At 41.9% G+C, this 19420-nt stretch overlaps 1 long non-coding RNA gene across 1 annotated transcript; it reads left to right on the forward strand.

The window, feature by feature from the left end:
- Window positions 1-235: 235 nt before the first annotated feature.
- On the forward strand, window positions 236-2425 carry LOC122228309. Its single transcript, XR_006206517.1, has 2 exons — window positions 236-355; window positions 771-2425. It is a non-coding gene; the product is annotated as an uncharacterized LOC122228309 (long non-coding RNA).
- Window positions 2426-19420: the final 16995 nt, after the last annotated feature.

Consider the following 19420-nt stretch of genomic DNA (forward strand, 5'->3'; position numbering starts at 1 on the left):
CTATCTCATGTAAAGCCAAGTTGCTGTGGAATTCAATGTTTTGATTTGCTTTTCTTTTATCTTTCCCAGTGAAACTCTTTTTTAAATAGTGACAAAGGGGAAAAAAGAAATGATACCAAAAAGGTGTGGAAGACCCAAGGTTTCCAGGTAGCCAGTAGAAATGATAATCATATAACCTGCTAGAGGATTAGGTCACAGTTAGAATGGAATAGAACTGGAATGGTTAGAACTGGAATAGAAGGAAAGGAAAAACCCATGAAAATGTCAAGTACAGCCAGATCAATGATGAGATAGAGTTCGTCAAACTTCACCTGGCTTAGAGGGCCTTAAATAAATAACACACAGTCTCAAAACGGTGGGTAATAGTGTTAGTTGAGACAGAACCTGTTACTCTCTTGACTTTTCCTTCCGGATTAACGATTCATGATCTCAAGATGGCACCAGGTGTCCCCACTTGTTCAAGACAGAAAGACAGCGTGAGAAGTGCCAGCCACTTTCCTGTCTTCTATCAGGAAGTACCGATGCTAGGACCCCCTCCCCTTCATCGGGTTCTTCTGATACCTCATTGGTCAGAACAGTGACACAATCACCCCTGATTGTGTGGGAAGATGTAGGGGGAGAAGGACATTGAAAATAGCTGTTGGGTTAGCAGATAGGGAGTTTGTGCCTTAGGCTCCTCATAGTGAATTGAGCCTGGAGATTCTTAAGAAGCCTGTAAGTTTCCGAAGGCGAGTATTTATAATTTCCTTTTCCTTTCCTTGTGCCCTCAGCACACAGCAGGACTTTAATAAATGATGCACCCGTGATTCGATGGATGAATAGAGCTGGGAACCAGAGAAAGTACAACATAGACGCTCGAGAGAAATGGAGTATGCAATAGGAAGGAAACCAGGTTGAGGGCCGAAACTGCCAACGGGAGGTACTCGGAGTTGATGGGAAAGTTCACAGCTCATCTATCAAATCCCACCATGACACAGCGTTGCTATGCCATCAGTTTCCTGTGCAATCAGAAACCATCACTGGCCTACACCCAAAGCAACAAAAAGAAGACAGATATTAACATCTGAAACAGAAATTAACATCAGCACAATTCGAATCATTCTTACTAGGTGAACTGGTGAACCAGTTAGCAGTTTCCAGAAAGCCCGAAGACACTTTTTGCTCACGGTTTTTTTTTTTCCTTCCCTTCTCTCTCTCCAACCCAACACATACTAGAAATTACGAGTATGCAATTATTTTTTTTTTTTAATTTCAGTTCTTTTTATTCTGACTATATAGAAATGTGCTTAATTGGGCTTTTGTAATTCAGAGAGAGTGAACAGATTGAGGAAGGAAAATTATTAACTAAATTTCCCCACCTCATTGATTGAGCCCATCACAATGAAGATTAGAAAACTTGAGATTCCTTATCATACTTTAGAATATAACCATGTAAGCCACCCAGCAGTTTTAGGAATTCCTGAAACAAAGGTATTTAATTGTCACTATAACCAGCATGCCCCAACTCCCCAGCTTGAGGATCAAAGACAATGTGGTTTTTTGCTTTTTTTTTTTTTTTTTTTCTGTCACATGTACTTATTCAACTCTCATTTTCCCATTCATTCCCCCAGAAGGCCAGTATCTCTGCATGGGTCTCCACTTGCTACTAAAATAAGCAAGAATCAGAAGGTTACTTACTCTGTCCAATATAGAGTCCTACCTCTAAATACCTTCTAGAGAGGGGACTGGGTTTTCCCCTAAATCTACACATCAGAGATTCTCAACATTTTTTTTTTCAAAGTCATTCGTTTTACTTGTCCTTTGCACCTTGCTATTTCCTACTACATCATATTTTTATTCCAAAAATATACTGGTTTTTACTCACTAAAATGATTTTATTGCACCACCATTTCATTTCGCGGGGAGGGACACAACTTTCAGCTCTTGGTGTCACATGATGTTGCTACTGAGAGTAAACCCAATGATGCAAGGACACCATTCGCCATTTTCCAGACGTCACAGACCATAGTGCTTCTTCACTCCTGGACTCCCATGGTTAGAACTCTTGAGTGCATTATCTCTGAAGCATAAACACCATGCTGAGGTAGGGTGGGGGTGCAGGGTTGGGCCACTGGAGTAAGAGCCTGGCTTTAGTCACGCACTGGCCAAAACACGAGCCGTTCCCTCACAATCCTCTAGATCTGGGGTTGATCTAAATAGCATGCTGTCATGGTCAATTCCCTCTTGGGGGCCCACAGGAGCTTTTCCATGATGAGTGTAAAACCAGAATAATATTAAAACTTCCAAGGTACCTACTATTTACATAGCTACAAGGAGATGGGTCAAAATCACAAAATGGTAGCCTGCCAACGGGAAGCAGGGAAGGCACATTTTATTTTGCAACTTCACTTGATTAAAATAATAATAGTAATGATATTTCACTCAACCAGGCTTCCTGCTCTTTTTTTTTTTTTTTTAAGATTTTATTCTTGAGTAATCTCTACACCCAACTTGGGGTTCGAATTCACAACCTTGAGATCAAGAATTGTATGCTCCACCAACTGAGCCAGCCAGGTGACCCTCCAGGCCTCCTGCTTTGCCACAGAAAGCCAAGCAGGGAAGGAGCAAGACTCCATTTGGTAAGACTCTATTCGATAAGATAATTACCCGGTTGTCTTCAATAATTCACGTTGGTCAAGTCACTTCAGCTTTTCATGTTGCGCTTTCCCCACATCTCAGACGGAGGTCATGAGATCTTTGCTGCCTAACTTCCAGGTTATTACAAAACCGGTGAGCTATCAGTGGTCACAGTGATGGAAAAAGCTTTAAAAATTATCCCGATACAAATACAATCATCAGTGTGACCTTTCAACTCTGTCTAAGGAAACTCTTCTACGAAAACATTGAAATGGGTATGGAAGGGGCCTTGTTTCTAAGAATTTACTTGGCCTAACTTTGGAAACCACCTTCCTAGCTGTGAGAATTCTAAGGATTTCATCATTATGACTTTTTTTTTTTTTTTTTCCGGAATCAAAACTGCCTTCCCTACTCACCCTTGAAGCTACTTCAATAAAAGCTCTTCCTAGTGGGCACTCAGAGGAAGTCATTTGTTTGATGTATATAGTTAATATTGTGTACATTTTTGTGCCTCATCTGCAAATCCCACTTTCTATATTTATCCTGAGGTCCTCTAAGGACCTGCTGATTCCTTCCAAGCAAAAAGAATTCCATGGACCCAAAGGGAGGTTTAAAAAAAAGGGGGAGGGGGTAAATAGCAGATAGAAATTAAGGTCAAGGACAAGGTTTAATATCATCTTATTGCCTTTAAAGCTGAACTTTATAGTCAAGGCAAAATACTGGACTGATTTTCTTTCCCCCTTGATGACTTCATTGCTGGATTGGATATATAACATCTTTGCTTTGAAAGAACGAACGCTTTAGAGCAAATTTTCTCTAAATCATTTTTCAAGATTTCCTGTTACTTCATCTAAAGCTGCTTTCCATTAATAATTCCTCAGTACAAAGCATCTAGACACACAGACACCATAATTAGGGGGATTTCAATTACCTATGTGAGGAGGCAGGTAATTGACAATCTAATTAGTCTCATTTCAATTACCATTTTTCTCTTCATTAGAGCAGTTAGTTAGAGAGTGGTGAAGGTTTGTAAAACATTCCAAGACCACAGAATTTTCAAGCTAGATTTACTAAAGATTAAGGCTGGACCTTTCCAAGACCAAGGGAGCATAAGCTCTAGGAAGGCGGTGTCCAAGCAGCTGCCGTGTGCAAGAACCAGACAAGCGTATTGGAAGTTTGTCAGGCAAGAATGTGATTCAAAGCCCTGGGGTAGAAGCTGGCAAGCGATTCAGATAGGACTCGTTCATTGTTCAAAAGAGAGGTTCTTTGAAACGGGCGTTATTTAGCGAATTCATAATCATTGTCATTTAGGGAGTGCTTGCTCTGGACCAAACATGCAGTGGTCTCTCATTTTCATGCAAACGTCAACTCTCTGAGGTTAATAGTATCACTCCCATTTTGCAGATGAGGAAACTGAATGGCAGAGATTGTGCAATTTCCTGCATCCAGACAAATATATTGACCCTGGATCTCACGCTCTGAAATTTTTCATTCATTTCCTGACCCGTGGAGGAGACCTTGGCTTTGGATTTCAACAAACCTGGGGGCCAACACCATATATATATGTATATATACATGTATATATACATGTATATATGTATATATGTATATATACATGTATATATGTATACATATATATATGTATGGTATTCATGTATATATGTATATATGTATATATACATGTATATATACATATATATGCATATGCACCATCCCCTGCATGGGACAATACATGGTATTCATGTATATATGTATATATGTATACATACATGTATATATACATATATTTGCATATGCATATACATATATAATCACAAACACATACAGAAAATTAAAAGTATCTAAAGGACAAAAAAAAACCCCACTAAACTTCCTATGGACTTTAGGTAATAATGATGCATCTCTGCATGTTTATGGACTGAAACAAGTATGTCCCTCTGACTGGAGGCTAATAGTGCGGCAAGTTGTATATATGTGGGGACGGGGGTTATCTAGGAAACTATGCTTTCAACTTAATTTTGCTGTGAAACTAAACCTTTTCTAAAAAAAAAAAAAAAAACAGCTGATTGGAAAAAAATATGAAAACTTCAAGGTTAATGGCGACAGGAGACCTCTTAGAAGAAAAGCCAAGATTAATCTAAGCCTGTAGCGTCTCTTTTCTGAACGCTACTCCTCAGTTGGGTACATCTTGCTCCCACTCACCCAGCGCCCCCCGCGTCCCCTGTCACGGCCGGCATGCTGGCTAGCTTCTTTGTGCTTCGTAGCTCTTTTTCCCCTTCCCATCAGGACATCCCTGCATCTTCAAGACACCTTCAAACTCCATGTTATCGTTTTAACTTTAAAGAACAGTTGACACTAAACAAAGCTAATCACTTACGATGCAGTGTATATAGCTGTCTGGAACATACTAGTTTGTTTCTGGGAAATGCTAATCCCAAGGGCACCGGGACTCTCGACCATAGATCGAGATGTGTGTATTTCATCTAAAAAGACACTCTTTAAAAGAGGGAAACCAAGTCACAAAGTTGCGGGGCCACTGCTGTGCAATAGAAATACAATGCAAGCCATACACGCACACCCTGTACCTAAATTTATATTTTCTAAAAGCTGTGTGAAAAACAAATAAAGAGGAAAAGGGGAAATTAATTTAAGAACATTTTTATGTAACCCAGGATATTCAAAATATTATCAGTTTAATATGGGATCAATAGAAACACTATTATTGAGGTATTTTCCATTCTTTTTCTTTGGGCCAAATCTTTGAAATTTGGTGTGTTCTTTACAATTTCAGCATGTCTCAGTTTGGACCAGCCGTATTTCAAGTGCTCAATGGCCAGCTAAGCCTGGCACCTACATAGCGGACAACACAGGTCTAGACTTCTCATAATTCTTTTTTTTTTTTAAGTAGGTTTCAAGCCCAACATGGGGCTTGAACTCAGAACCCCGAGATCAAGAGTCCCACGCTCTACAGACTGAGCCAGCCAGGCGCCCCCCACGCCCCGACCCTCCCATGATATCTTATGGATTCCCCAGTTAGCCATAGCCCGCAGGGGCAGGGAGGGGGGCGGTTATTCACCATCCCCTGCATGGGACAAGCTCCTCTGACACAGGGCCGAGTTCCAGCTCCGGCTGGAGCGCAGGGGAGGCAGGCTTGAAAAGAGGTGAACATCTACACCGAGCTGGGATGCTCTTCCAATGCTTCGTCATGCGGTGTTTCCCTCCATCATCAGAGCCACCTCCCATTTTATAGCTCCCATTTCACAATTTAAGTTTCCACTGATTACTGATGCGTTCAAATACCATGTTCTCGCGTTGTGATTTCGGAAAAATTACTGAACCTCTCTGAGGCTCAGCGTTTGCACCTGTGTGATAAAGATAATAATCCCGGCACAGAAGCAAACAGTGAAGGGTAAGAAGATTGCATATAAAGTACCACCGAATAAATGCTCCAGAAGGGTAGTCAGTATCCAAATTGGGCAGATTCCTAGTCACATACTCTTTGCCCTAGATCATGCTATCTGTGGGAGCAGACAGGTCTGGAAGATTTCACAAAAAAAAAAGACAAAAGAAGCCCAGAATCCGGCAGAGCAATTTTTCAGCCAGATGATTCTTTGATGCTGTAACCGTTGTTTTCTAAAAGTCCTTAGGGCTCAACCTTTCTACCTGGTTTATGACCTAACTTTTTAAATGCTCTGGCTTGGGAGGCTTGGACGGTGAAACATGCTCATGTTAGAGGACTCTCATTCTGATATTACCCTTGATGGGTCCGGATACTTCAACTCGGTAAGTGTTCCATTCTCTTCCATTGCCTGGACCACTAGATCCCTTTCCCCGAAAACCAAGAGTCTGACATTTCTTGACACGGCATCTGCCCTATCCCACTGAAACTGCCTCTAGGAATCAGAACTCTCTGTGGCATTGATCAGCTCAGAATAAAGAGCTCAGAAATCAGGGTGACGCTGGACGGTGGCAAAAATGCTCTGTGGACTCGAAATACTACTTCTACACCCAATATTACCTCAGGTGGGCGCCTGCTTATTTTAACGACACGGGAATCTTGTTCTAAGGTAATAAAAACCCTGGCCCTGGGCTTGACCTTCTTGGGTTTCATCAGAAATTTAAAATAAAACAAACAAACCGTACCCTGAGTGTTTATCTGTGCACTTAGTCTATACACGTCAACTTTCTGAATGTCTGACAGTGTTTTTGTTACTTGAGCAAGGGGGAAAAGAGGCTGGAATAAAGTGGATTTTGAACCTTCTTATTTGTAAATCCACAATGCCCTCCTTTCTGTCACAACAGACTCATCTTGGGTGGCAGCGGAATCTGAGGTACCAGGGGTAGCTGGGAGGAGAACAGCGTTTCAATACTGGGGGAGCCGTAAGAAGAGGTAAGGGCATAATAAAGTCAAGCTTGAAAGTAGGCAAGGTTAGGGTTAAGAAACACGTAGTACATACAGGAAGTCAGAAATTTAGGTATTCAAGATGAAGGTTGAATAATAATTAGCCTCTCAGATGAACTTCAGTCAGTTTTGTCTTTTTTTTCTTTTTTATGCTACTGTTGCCTTTTTAGATGCTCTCAATTCTTCTCCATAGACTCTATCTGTAAGAAGCATCATCATTCTTTAGCAGGTGGTTCTTTGAACAGCAGTGCAAATCAGAGGTTGTTCACCTTACCTAAGCACCCCTGAGGACCGATATTTCTATTAATGTATTTTCGAGGCCCTGATGATTCTGAATAATAATCCCAGGGTTCAGATGACTGGAGATTTCTGACCACCTTCTTGACCGAGACAGAAGCTCCTTGCTGTCTCCATGCAGAGGCTTGAAGTTGGCTAAGATCAAGCTGTGACCTTGGCTATAGATTTCCTGAACTTTCAAAGGATCAGCATGGATCTTCCACCATTGACCATGGCTCACACTAAGACTATCTACTGCTCAACTAGTATAGTTCCCCTTCTCAAGTACAGTCCTGGAACTCTTACCTCGTGGGTGTGAGGTCTCCAATGTGCTCTTTAGAATATGCTGTATATTATTTTAAAAAAATGTGATTGAGCGGGAGACTTTCTTCCCTTTAGAAATACTTCAAAAGGGGAAGAACAAAAAGAACAAATCCATACCCAACAAAAAGACAATGTTCAGTTAACCTTTTTTTCCTTCAAATGCCCATGGCTTCTTTGGTTCATCAACTGTCATAAATTTGCTCCCTCCAAGCACAAAAGCCTTCTTTGAGGTTCAGAGGTTGAGTTTTATCTGCCCCCAGGGATACAGGGTTGCTCTCCTCTGCCTCGGAGAGCTCTGAGTACTGTTGTTGGTCTCTTTTGAGATGGGTTTGGTTTTCTAATGGATGACTTGTGAAATGAGTCCTGAGGCTCCCCAGGAAACGGACGAGGCTGCCTTGTCTTACCAACTTCGTCCGACAGCATCTGTCTATTGCACATCAAAGCGAAACCAACACCTAAGCAAATCAATCCATCCCTAGAACTTCTGTAAAACATTAACTCCCCAAAGCAAGGCAAAGAACAGGACGGTGGGGTGACTCACACTTTAGGTAAAGAAAAACAGTGCTCAGTTTGCATCCTGTTGAAATTATTTTCAGGTGGTGAATCCTTTCTCTTGTTTGTTGTAACCAGACTATTAACTAGGATGAACTTTTGGTGAAGTTAAGGATTCAACATTTCAAAGGCATTCTCAGAATTTGAAAAATCAAGTGAAAATATGTAGGTTTCTATGGAGAATTCTGTACCACCAGGTGTCTTCTTGACAGAGGATTAATATACTCTAGTATTTTTTTTTCCTAAATTCAAGGGTAAGCAATAGAAATAAGGATGGGGAAAATCATCAGGGATACGAATAGAAGAAAACCTGTGATGCTTCTTGAGGTTCAAGTTCACTTTGCAGAGATTTCTGTTATTAAAAGTCATGGCAGGAGGGCGCTGGGTGGCTCAGTCGGTTGAGCGCCGACTTCGGCTCAGGTCATGATCTCATGGTTCGTGAGTTCGAGCCCCGCACGGGCTCTGTGCTAACAGCTCAGAGCCTGGAGCCTGTTTCAGATTCTGTGTCTCCCTCTCTCTGACCCTCCCCCACTTGCACTCAGTCTCTCTCTCTCTCTCTCTCAAAAATAAAATAAACATTAAAAATTTAAAAATAATTTTAAAAAAAGTCATGGGGGTACCTGGGTGGCCCAGTTGGTTAAGCAACCAACCTCAGCTCAGGTCATGATCTTGCGTATTCGTGAGTTCAAGCCCCACATCGGGCTCTGTGCAGACAGCTCAAAGCCTGGAGCCTGCTTCAGATTCTGTGTCTCCCTCTCTCTGCCCCTACCCCACTCACACTCTACCTCTCTCTCTCTCCTTCTCTCTCAAAAGTAAATAAACATTAAAAAAAATTTTTTTAAGGCATGGAAATTAGACGCCCTGGCTGGCTCAGTCAAGTAGAGCATGCAACTCTTGATCTCAGGGTTATAATTTCCAGCCCACATTGGGTGCAGAGATTACTTAAAAGTCATGGAAAGGGGCACCTGGGTGGCTCAGTCGGTTAAGCGGCCTGACTTCGGCTCAGGTCATGATCTCGCGGTCCGTGAGTTCGAGCCCCGCGTCGGGCTCTGTGCTGACAGCTCAGAGCCTGGAGCCTGTTTCAGATTCTGTGTCTCCCTCTCTCTGACCCTCCCCCCTTCATGCTCTGTCTCTCTCTGTCTCAAAAATAAATAAACATTAAAAAAATTTTTTAAGTCATGGAAAATAAAAAGAAAAATGGGCAAACTGTGAAGAAAAGGTAAGGGCTATTCACCTGTCATTCCCAATGGGGACTAGAAGATACTTGAAAATTGCAAAGTTGCGATGCTTTAAGCTGGGCTGCAATCTCCTATTGCGAGCTGCCATTAACAGACTAGATTCACGGAGCTCAACACTTAACCTGTGTTTAATACCTTCCCAATCAAATACATTTGGGCTGTAGTCATTGCCGTCAACTACGAAATAGATTAGATTCTGTTTTGATAGCTGAAATAACAGAAACCAAACAGGAGCAATCAATACAGTGATTTTGGTCATCTCATTAGCCATGTGACTTCTCGATTGTTCAGCGATCGCCAATTATCACAGCTGAAGGAAGACTGAAATCCTCAGAGAATGGCTGCTTCCACACTCTCATGCAGGGCAAGTTCAATTTCTCTGTACCTGCTTCTGGAAAATGTGAGGCATAGGGCACCATTTGCCATTTCTGGAAGCACATGGAGGATGTCCTTTCATTAAGCTTTCTAACAACACTTTTCAGAGCTTTCCCAGGGTTTTACCTGTTTCTTCTTCGTGATATAGAAAAATTTCTAGGGGCGCCTGGGTGGCTGAGTCGGTTAAGCGGCCAACTTCAGCTCAGGTCACGATCTCGCGGTCTGTGAGTTCGAGCCCTGCGTCGGACTCTGTGCTGACAGCTCAGAGCCTGGAGCCTGTTTCGGATTCTGTGTCTCCCTCTCTCTGACCTTCCCCTGTTCATGCTCTGTCTCTCTCTGTCTCAAAAATAAAATAAACGTTAAAAAAAAAAAAATTAAAAAAAAAAAAAAAAAAAAAAGAAAAATTTCTATTAGTGGGACAAAGATGATTAAATACCTTCTGGTTTTCCCTATTTTTTTTAATAATAAGCATCCACGTTATTATTTTTCTGTTGTCCGTGTTTCTAGTAAGTCTCTTGCTTCAAGGCCCCTTTGGAAACTAGGGGTGTGGCTGACTCTTCAGCTAGATTATAGGTGTTGGGGGAGCCAGGCCATTTTTCACGTATCTTCTATTGATCATAGAACCTGACACAGCACCTTGAACTCGGAGGGCAGTCCAATTTTTGTCGGATGATTGGATGGGTTTTCAACCTGGACTGATTTTCACCAGGGAATTCCAACTAATTTAAAAAGTAAGAATGATGGTGTTTGGCTAATTGAATAACTGTAGGATTATCTGGGATGAATAGCTCTCCCCAAATGAAATGACACCAGGGACCTCTCATTTCCCATCGGAATAGAGAGGAGGATGTTGAAGTACTCCAAACCACCGTGGCTTATTACATTTTACATATTAGGATAACTTGGGTACTTTTCCTCAGTGATTGGCTTCATAAACTAGGCTCTACTTTGGGAGGCCTTTTAATCAGGGATAAGAATAATTCTTAGAAGACCGACTCTGTCTCATTTTAAACAATGTAAAAATATTCAGGTGACTGCAGCAATAACAAACCTCCGTGATTATATTATGCATAATCAATTGTATGAACTACAGGGATATCAATGAAGAGAATACCAAGTCCTGTCAACACACAGCCGCCTCTGTTGATTAGGAATTCACAGGCTCCATTTTCTTATAAACTTTCATCTATGATTTTGCCTTACAGCATCCGCATCTGATACAAGTGGTTAGAAATATTTTGGAATCTTGACATGATAATACATGTAACATTTACCTATCAAGCTAGAACTTTAGCATATTAAGGACTTTGATAATTCCTGCAGTTAAAAGGAACTGTCCCCGAGCACATTCGACCTACAAACTTGTTTATTTTCTTGCATTTTTGTAAAAACAGCAGTTACGAAGCATCATTCGAGATACATTCTGTGTGATGCCTACTCTATACCAAGCCCTGTGCTCTGTGCTGGGATGTGGGATTGCATGAAATAGACAAGGTTCCTATACTCATGGATCTTACATTCCAGCAGGGAGAGGTGGGCCATAAAAACGCAAGAAGTCACTTTAAGGAGAATGAGACAGGCTTTGGGATGGGTTGCCCTACAATCTAACTAAAAAAAAAAAAAAAAAAAAAAAAAAGGCATCCATAGCATGAAATATTATTCAGCACTAAAAAGAAACAAGGGGTGCCTGGGGTTGCTAATCTGGTTAAGTGTCTGACTCTTGATTTTGGCTCAGGTCATGATCTCATGGTTTGTGAGTGTGAGCCCCACATCAGGCTCTGTGCTGATGGGCACAGAGCCTGCTTGGGATTCTCTGTCTTCCTCTCTCTCTGCCCCTCCCCGCTCACTCTCTCTCTCTTAAAATAAATAAATAATAAAAGAAAGAAAGAAGAAAAGAAAGAAAAGAAAGAAAGAAAGAAAGAAAGAAGAAAAGAAAGAAAAGAAAGAAGAAAGAAAGAAAGAAAGAAAAGAAAGAAAGAAAGAGAAAGAAAGGAAGAAGCTATCATGCCACATCAGGATATGTAGGAACGTTTAAATTTTTTTTTTTTAACGTTTATTTATTTTTGAGACAGAGAGAGACAGAGCATGAACGAGGGAGGGGCAGAGAGAGAGGAAGACACAGAATTGGAAGCAGGCTCCAGGCTCTGAGCCATCAGCCCAGAGCCCGACGCGGGGCTCGAACTCACGGACCGCGAGATCGTGACCTGAGCTGAAGTTGGCTGCTTAACCGACTGAGCCACCCAGGCGACCCTGTAGGAACGTTTAAAACATATTGCTCAGTGAAAGAAGCCAGCGCGTAAGGCAACATACTGTATAATACCAGCGAGATTACATTCTGTAAAAGGTAAAACTATGAAGACGGTGACATGATCAGTCATTGCCAGAAGCTTGCGGAAGGGAGAGAAGAATGAATAGGGGGAGCCCAGATGATTGTTAGGGTAGCGAACTATTCTGTATGACACCAGAATGGTAGTTCCACATCATTACACATTTGTCAAAACCACCAAACTTTCTGTACGACAAGTAGAGGGAACCCTAATGTAAACTATGGAGTCTACTTAATAACAAGTTATCAATAATGATTCATTGACGCTAACATATGCCACGTTAATGCAAGATGTTAACAACCCCAGAAACTGTGAGCATGGGAGAAAGGAGGTATATGGGAACTCTCTGTACTATTTCCCCAATTTTCTGGACACTTAAAACTTCTCATTAAAAAAATTCTCCTTGGGGGTGCTCCTGGGTGGCTCAGTTGGTTGAGTGTCCGACTTCAGCTCAGGTCATGATCTCACAGGTCATGACCTCACAGTTTGTGATCTCACAGTTCCTGAGTTCGAGCCCCACCATGGGCTCACTGCTGTCAGTGCAGAACCTGCTTTGGATCCCCTGTCCCCCTCTCTCTCTGCCCCTCCCCTGCTCACACTCTCTCAAAGATTGAATAAACATTTATTTAAAAATGTTCCTGGGGCACCTGGCTTGCTCAGTCAGTAAAGCATGCAACTCCTGATGTCAGAGACATTTGTTTCAAGCCCCGTCATGGGCACAGAGCTTACCTTAATTAATTAACTTAAAAATGAAAACTAGGGGTGCCTGGCTGGCTCAGTCAGAAGAGCGTGTGACTCTTGACCTCAGGGTTGCAAGTTCGAGCCCCACCCGGGGTGTAGAGATTTCTTCAATAAATAAATATTTTTTTTAAATAAAAAATACTCCTGATACATCTCTTAAAATAAAGTATAACCGTGGCTGCAAAGCCCTGTGATTCTGTATGTGTATTCCGTATAAAGGAGCCCAACAATGTTATGAACACTGTGTTCTAAGTTCAAGGGGAGTGTTTGAAGCTGAGTTTCCTGACGTCTGACTGACCCCTTCCAGAAGGCGTTAGGCAAAACGGCTTTTCTCTTCCTTCTACCTATCCAAATGCTTAAAGGTTGAGGTGAGTTCTAACTCCCTCCTGTGTTACGTCATTTAAGGATCTTACAGTCCTACACTGCAGCTGTTTGGTTTGCTGCTCTGGTTTTTAAGACCAGCTTACAAACTCTTCTATAGATGTTCCTGCTGCATTTTCTAGCAGGGTCAGCAAAATAGTCTGTAAAGGACAACATGCTTCATGTTACGGGTAAAGGTCTACATGTGGTCTCAGCCACATACTTTTCTTTTTCTTAACAACCCTTTAAAGATGTAAAAACTCATTCTTAGTCCGAAGATAGCATCTGGACTAGATGTGACCCACGGACACAGTTTGCTGACCACTGTCTAGATTATTCTAGAACCGTCTCTGTGACAGGCAGTTTTCTAAGAATGAGTGTAATTAGACAGACTCAGGGCTCATGCACGCTCACACAGGGTTGTTGACACACACAGATACACACACTCACACACCTGCCATGGAAGAATTTCATGTAAAGAAACATGTCACAGCAGTTCTCAGCCCTGGCTACACATTCAAATCATCTGAGAAGCTCCTTAAAAATATCCATGGGCAGGCCCCACTACATACTAATTGAATCAGAATGTCTGGACGGGAGCCCGGGCATCTGTGTGTTTTAAAGCTCTCCAGGTGATTTTATTTTGCAGCTTTGTTAAGAACGAATGTTTTAGGGCTGTGGTTGTCAACCATGAACTTGCATCAGAATCACCTGGGACTTGTTAAAACTCAGCTCGATGCCCCGCCCCTACAGTTTCTGACTCAGTAGGTCTGGGGTGGGTCCTAGAGTTTGTATTTTCCAACAAGTTTTCCAAGTGATGCTGACGTGGCTGGTCTGGGGACCACACTTTCGGAACCATTGTCACAGACGATGGAAAAGTGATCCAGGTAAGAGCTTTCCTCTTTTCTCTAGGTGGATTTTTTTTTTTTTTGGTTAGTTGTGTTGGTTGGTAAGTTAGTTGGTATTTTGTTTTGCTTCTTCTTTTTCCTTAACTTAGAAGTTTCTGGGACTCAAATAAAAAGAAGTTAAGAGAGCAACCAAAAGGCAGGGACCGTGTGAAGGCATAGAATAAATACTTAACAAATATTTGTTTAATTTAGGACAAGGCAAGGGCTGACAGGAACGGGGCGGGGGGGGGGGGGGAAGTTAAATGGCTTTTGCTTTCTCGGTGGAGAAAGAAGAAATCCTGAGTAAATAGCAAAGACATTTCAGAGACTGCCTTGAACATATTTCCCAATCACATTGAGAATGCCCATGTCGAAGGAAACCTACCAAAGCCAACAATAGCAGTCGAAAGATTTAGTTGATTATATACTCTGGGCCCAAAGTTTTGAGGAGTCCATTCAAGGAAGAAAACACACTGAGAGTCAAGAAAGTCAACGCCATGAAAACTGGGGAAAGTGCCTTCTCTATTAAAAGGTTCAAGTGGGAGAATCTTACCTGTGCATGTAGACTTTATTTAATAAGTAGAGAATCCCAGAAATGCTACATGGCTTTAGATATTCTTCTCATCATCCCCTATAAGAAAGAGAACCTGATAAAAGCTTGCTACTCAAAGTGTGGTCCCTGGGCCAGCTGCACTGCTATCACCTAGAAGTTAGAAACAGCGTTTCCTCATGACTTCACTGGGCCATCGGTGCGTCTGTCTTCATGGGTCCCTCTCAAGAAGAAAATTGAGAAGTTTATTTTTACGATTATGCTAATATAAAGACAGATACATTAATGTTATATAGAAAACCTTTTCCTTCAACCTAAAAGTTCAACTGTTTTCCCTCAGATGTTAAAAGAAATTAGGACATTGTCTGAGGCCCCTTCGAGAGTATCCAATGGCCAAGTTGGCCCTGGTGAGAAGCCCAGACTCTTAGGCTCCACCCCAGGGTTACCAAATCAGAATCCACACTTTAATAACAAAATCCCCAAGTGACTTAAATGCACAATGGAGTTTGGGAAGCACTGTGTAGAAAGTTCTGGCTTTCTCATACTTTCTGAATCCTGAAAATAGGCTACATAGTCCCTGGTATATGGGCTACATATCAGCTGTGCACCTCCAAAGCCCCCAGTGGCCTTGGGTCTGTGCTGTCTAAATTAACCCCGGGCTCTACAGCAGGGTAGACACAGAGAGTGTAAGGGGAATCACATCACGGTTCTCATCTTTTAACGTCACTACGTGGTTGCGGAGGCATGAGATTCTAGCAGACACGCAGTATGCTAACTGCCTAGAACCGTTTCACAGAAACTAAGTGGAATCCTGATCCTCATTTTCTGATAATCCTGGTAATTATAGACATTATTACAGGTAACGCTGGTAGTTATAGGTGAGTCTGAGTTGAGGTACCCATTCCTCACTGACCATAAAATGGACTGGAGTTACGTAACAGATCTCAACATTCTCACTCTATTTTTCCGATAACATTTGCGACCCTAATGAAAACACTGCACATTTGTGTTGAAATATAGCTTCACGGAGAAGAGAAAAAAAAAAGTAGCAACTCAAAGTATGGAACTTACTACCCATATCTAAGACCACTGTTCTCAAGCTCCTCTATCTCAATGATTCTCAAACCCTCTCGGTAGTAAACATTACTTTAAATTTTTTAATATCGGGGCACCTAGGTGTCTCCGTTGGTTAAGCATCTAACTCCTGAGTTTGGCTCAGGTCATGATCCCAGGGCTGTAGGATTGAGCGCTGCATCGGGCTCTGCGCTGAGCCTGCCTGAGAGATTCTCTCTCTCTCCCTCTGCCCTTCTCCCCTGCTTATGTTCTCTCTCTCTCTCTCTCTCTCTCTCTCTCTCTCTCAAAATAAAAAAATAAATTTAAAAATTTAAAACTAAGCAGAAATTAACTGCCAATGGGTCACAGACCTAAACGTAAAACACAAAACTATAAAATGTGTAGAAAATAGAACAGGAGTAAATCTAGGTGACTCTGGATATGATGGCGATTTTTTTAGATACAACACCAAAAAAGTGTGTGCCACGAAAGAGAAAATTGATAAATTGGACTTCATTAAAATGTAAAACCTCTGCTTTGCAGGAGACACTTAAAAGAATGAAAAGGCAAGTCACAGACTGGGAGGAGACGTTTGAAAAGCACTTATCTGATAGAGAACTGCTGTCGGAAATATACAAAGAAGTCCTGAAACTCAACAACAACCAGAAAATAAACAACCTAATTTAAAAGGGAGAAAAGAGCTGGACAGACAGCTCACTGAAGAAGATACACGGATAGCAAATAAGTCTATGAGAAAGATATTCAATATCACATGTCATTAAGAAAATGCAAATTAGAGGCGCCTGGGGGGCTGAGTCTTGACAGAGGAATCTTAGATACATTTCGCTAAGTGAACTAAACCGATCTGAAAAGACTACTTAGCGTATGATTCCAACTATATGACATTCCAGAAAAGGCAAAACTATGGTGACAGTAGAAGATCGATCAGTGGTTTCCAGGGACTTAAAGGGAGGATGGGAAGGATGAAGAGATGGAACCCAGGGAACTTTTCGAGCAGCAAAACTATTCTGTATGATCCTGTTGTGGTGGCCGTATCCACCATGACAACTGACATTATTCATTTGTCAAACTCCTTTGAACTCTACAACACAAAGAGTGAACCCTAACGTAAACTATGGACTTTAATTAATAACAATGTGTTAGTATCCTTTCTTCCACTGTAACAAATATACCACACTAAGATGATAGCAAAAGGAGACGTTAATAATATGGGAAACTGGGGGCGCTTGGGTGGCTCAGTCAGTTGGGCGTTCAACTTCGGCTCAGGTCATGATCTCATGGTTCGTGAGTTCGAGCCCCGCGTTGGGCTCTGTGCTGACAGCTCAGAGCCTGGAGCCTGCTTAGGATAATGTGTCTCCCTCTCTCTGCCTTGCTCAGCTAGAACCCTGTGTCTGTCTCAAAAATAAATAAACATTAGAATGAAAAAAATAAGAATAGACAAAACTGTGTAGGAGGAGAGAGATATGGTAACTCTACTCCCTGCTCGCTTTTTCTAGAAACCTCAGACAGCTCTAAAAAATAAAGTCTACTCATTAAAAAAAAGAAAACAGCCTTGCACTACATGACAGAACAGAAGGTGCAGAATCTTCCGCCACTAACTCCTCCCGGAAGCCGTTCCTCCATGTAGGCTGTTGAACTCCTCAAACTCTTTATAGCAAAACAAAGTAAAAATGACCTTCACTGAGTCCCAGAGTTCATTCTTGACAGTCCCTGGACCTGGCCCATGTACACAACTATTGTGCAACAAAACCCGTGTGAATGCAGCAAGCGTAATCACCGCCAGCACATACGACGCAATAGAGCAACTATTTTGCATTATTTTATTTAATCTACACAATAATCTGTGACACGGATTGTAATATAATCCTCTTATAGGAAAAATAAAATAAAATAAAACAACCTCAGAGAGAGAATGTGATTTCCCCAGAGTTACAGAGCCGACTCTTGAGAATCACGTTTCAAACTGACCTGCTGTATATCCCCACGCTCTTGTATACGCATGCTCTCTTCCCATCGTGCAAACTTTTTTCCTCGAAATTCTGTGGGGATTCCCCGTAGCTCTAACCCCAAGGTCTTTTGTGCGGGTTATTTTACGTTGGCACAATCTACTTAAAACATTCTTCCAGCAAAACGGTAACATGTCTCCTCCAAAAATTTTGTGTTTGGTTGGTTGTGTTTCACGTGGGGGTGGGGGGGGAGAGGGTTCTTTACTTTTTAAAATTTCCTCCAAAAATTAACATTTTCATCCTACCTGACCTGTCTGTTGGTAATACCCGTGAAGGCTAACTTGTCAACTTTCAAACATGCCCCTGCTCCAATCACACATAACCTGGTATCTTGATCTTTTCCGGCAGGGGCAGCCACAAGCCACAGCCGAATAGAACAAGCCCAAGTTCTCTGTTGGAGATCCACAATGGTAGCATACTTTCAAAGAAAGAGGTGAGTAAAGGATAATATCCAGAAGATAGGCAAAAAAAAAAAAAAAAAAAAAAATCAGGAATCCAGAGATCCACCCTCAGGAGGAGATGAACAACCCAGGGATATGCAGAAATAGAGCAAGATAAAGACAGAACTCAAGCCAGCCGGGAGATACGCCGAGCGGATGTGAGCTACTGAGCTATACTTCCTCGCGCCTGGAGCTTTTATGCCCTTCTGGGGAAGAGCTCATTCACAGATTGAAATATATGGGACGCACCTGGCTGGAGTGAACACATGGAGAAGAGGTGAGTTCCTACGATATTCTTCTCTTTTCCTAATAACGAGACCAGTGATGGTTCTAAGATTTAACGATATGCTAAGCGCGACGCCAAATGATAGTCCCTTATGTCGTCCAGCGGTCGTAGGAACCCAATGAAGGCGACAGCGTTTATCTCCACTCTATCGACGGGAAAGTAGGTCTCCAAAAGCTTGAACAACTTCCGAAGGGTATGACCAGAGATGCAGACGCAAATCCTGTTCATCCTGAAAGGGGTCACGCTGTCTTGCTCACTGAATACTAGGCGGTTTAAAGATGTATTTCATTTATTTCAACAATATTCACAGCTCTAGTTAAAACGGGATAGGCCTTCTGGGGGATGAAGCTTTAAGCCCTTAGAAAGCATTGTAGAATTACAACCAAGCTACAAGCCTCTATATGATGCCACAGAGACCCTGTGTGGCCTGCCAGGCACTCTGGTAGGTGCCAGAAACCTCGTCTTGTTCCCCTTCTGTGCCTCCAGCATAAGTACTTGCCCAGAACTTAAGTGTTTAAAAGATGTTTGATAAAAGGGTGGTAAACGTATACTATTCTCATTATAGTCAAAAGAGTGAACTCAAGGTCCAACATACTTGTGTTCAAAACCTAGTCCTCCTTCCACTTATTCAGTGCACGACCTTGGTCAAGTTACAGTCGCAGTGAGCCTTGAATTCCTTGTATGTAACATGGGCCATCATAATACCTACCTCATACTATGCTTTACTAGACATGTAAAGCATTAAATACAGTACCTGCTATATAGAGAACAATAAATAGTAACTCCTTCTTCGTCGTCTTTTCTACACAACCTGTTGTTTGAAAGATTCAAAAAAAAACCCCACAAATAAACAAGCAAACATTCCCATGAAATAGAGAGCACAATAGCTTTAACATTAAACCATATACTCCTATGGTTGCTATGAGCCTAGTTTACTGAAGGTATGAGTTTTGGAATACATTCGAT

This window comes from Panthera leo, chromosome C1 (assembly GCF_018350215.1).
Source record: "Panthera leo isolate Ple1 chromosome C1, P.leo_Ple1_pat1.1, whole genome shotgun sequence".
Taxonomy (NCBI): domain Eukaryota; kingdom Metazoa; phylum Chordata; class Mammalia; order Carnivora; family Felidae; genus Panthera; species Panthera leo.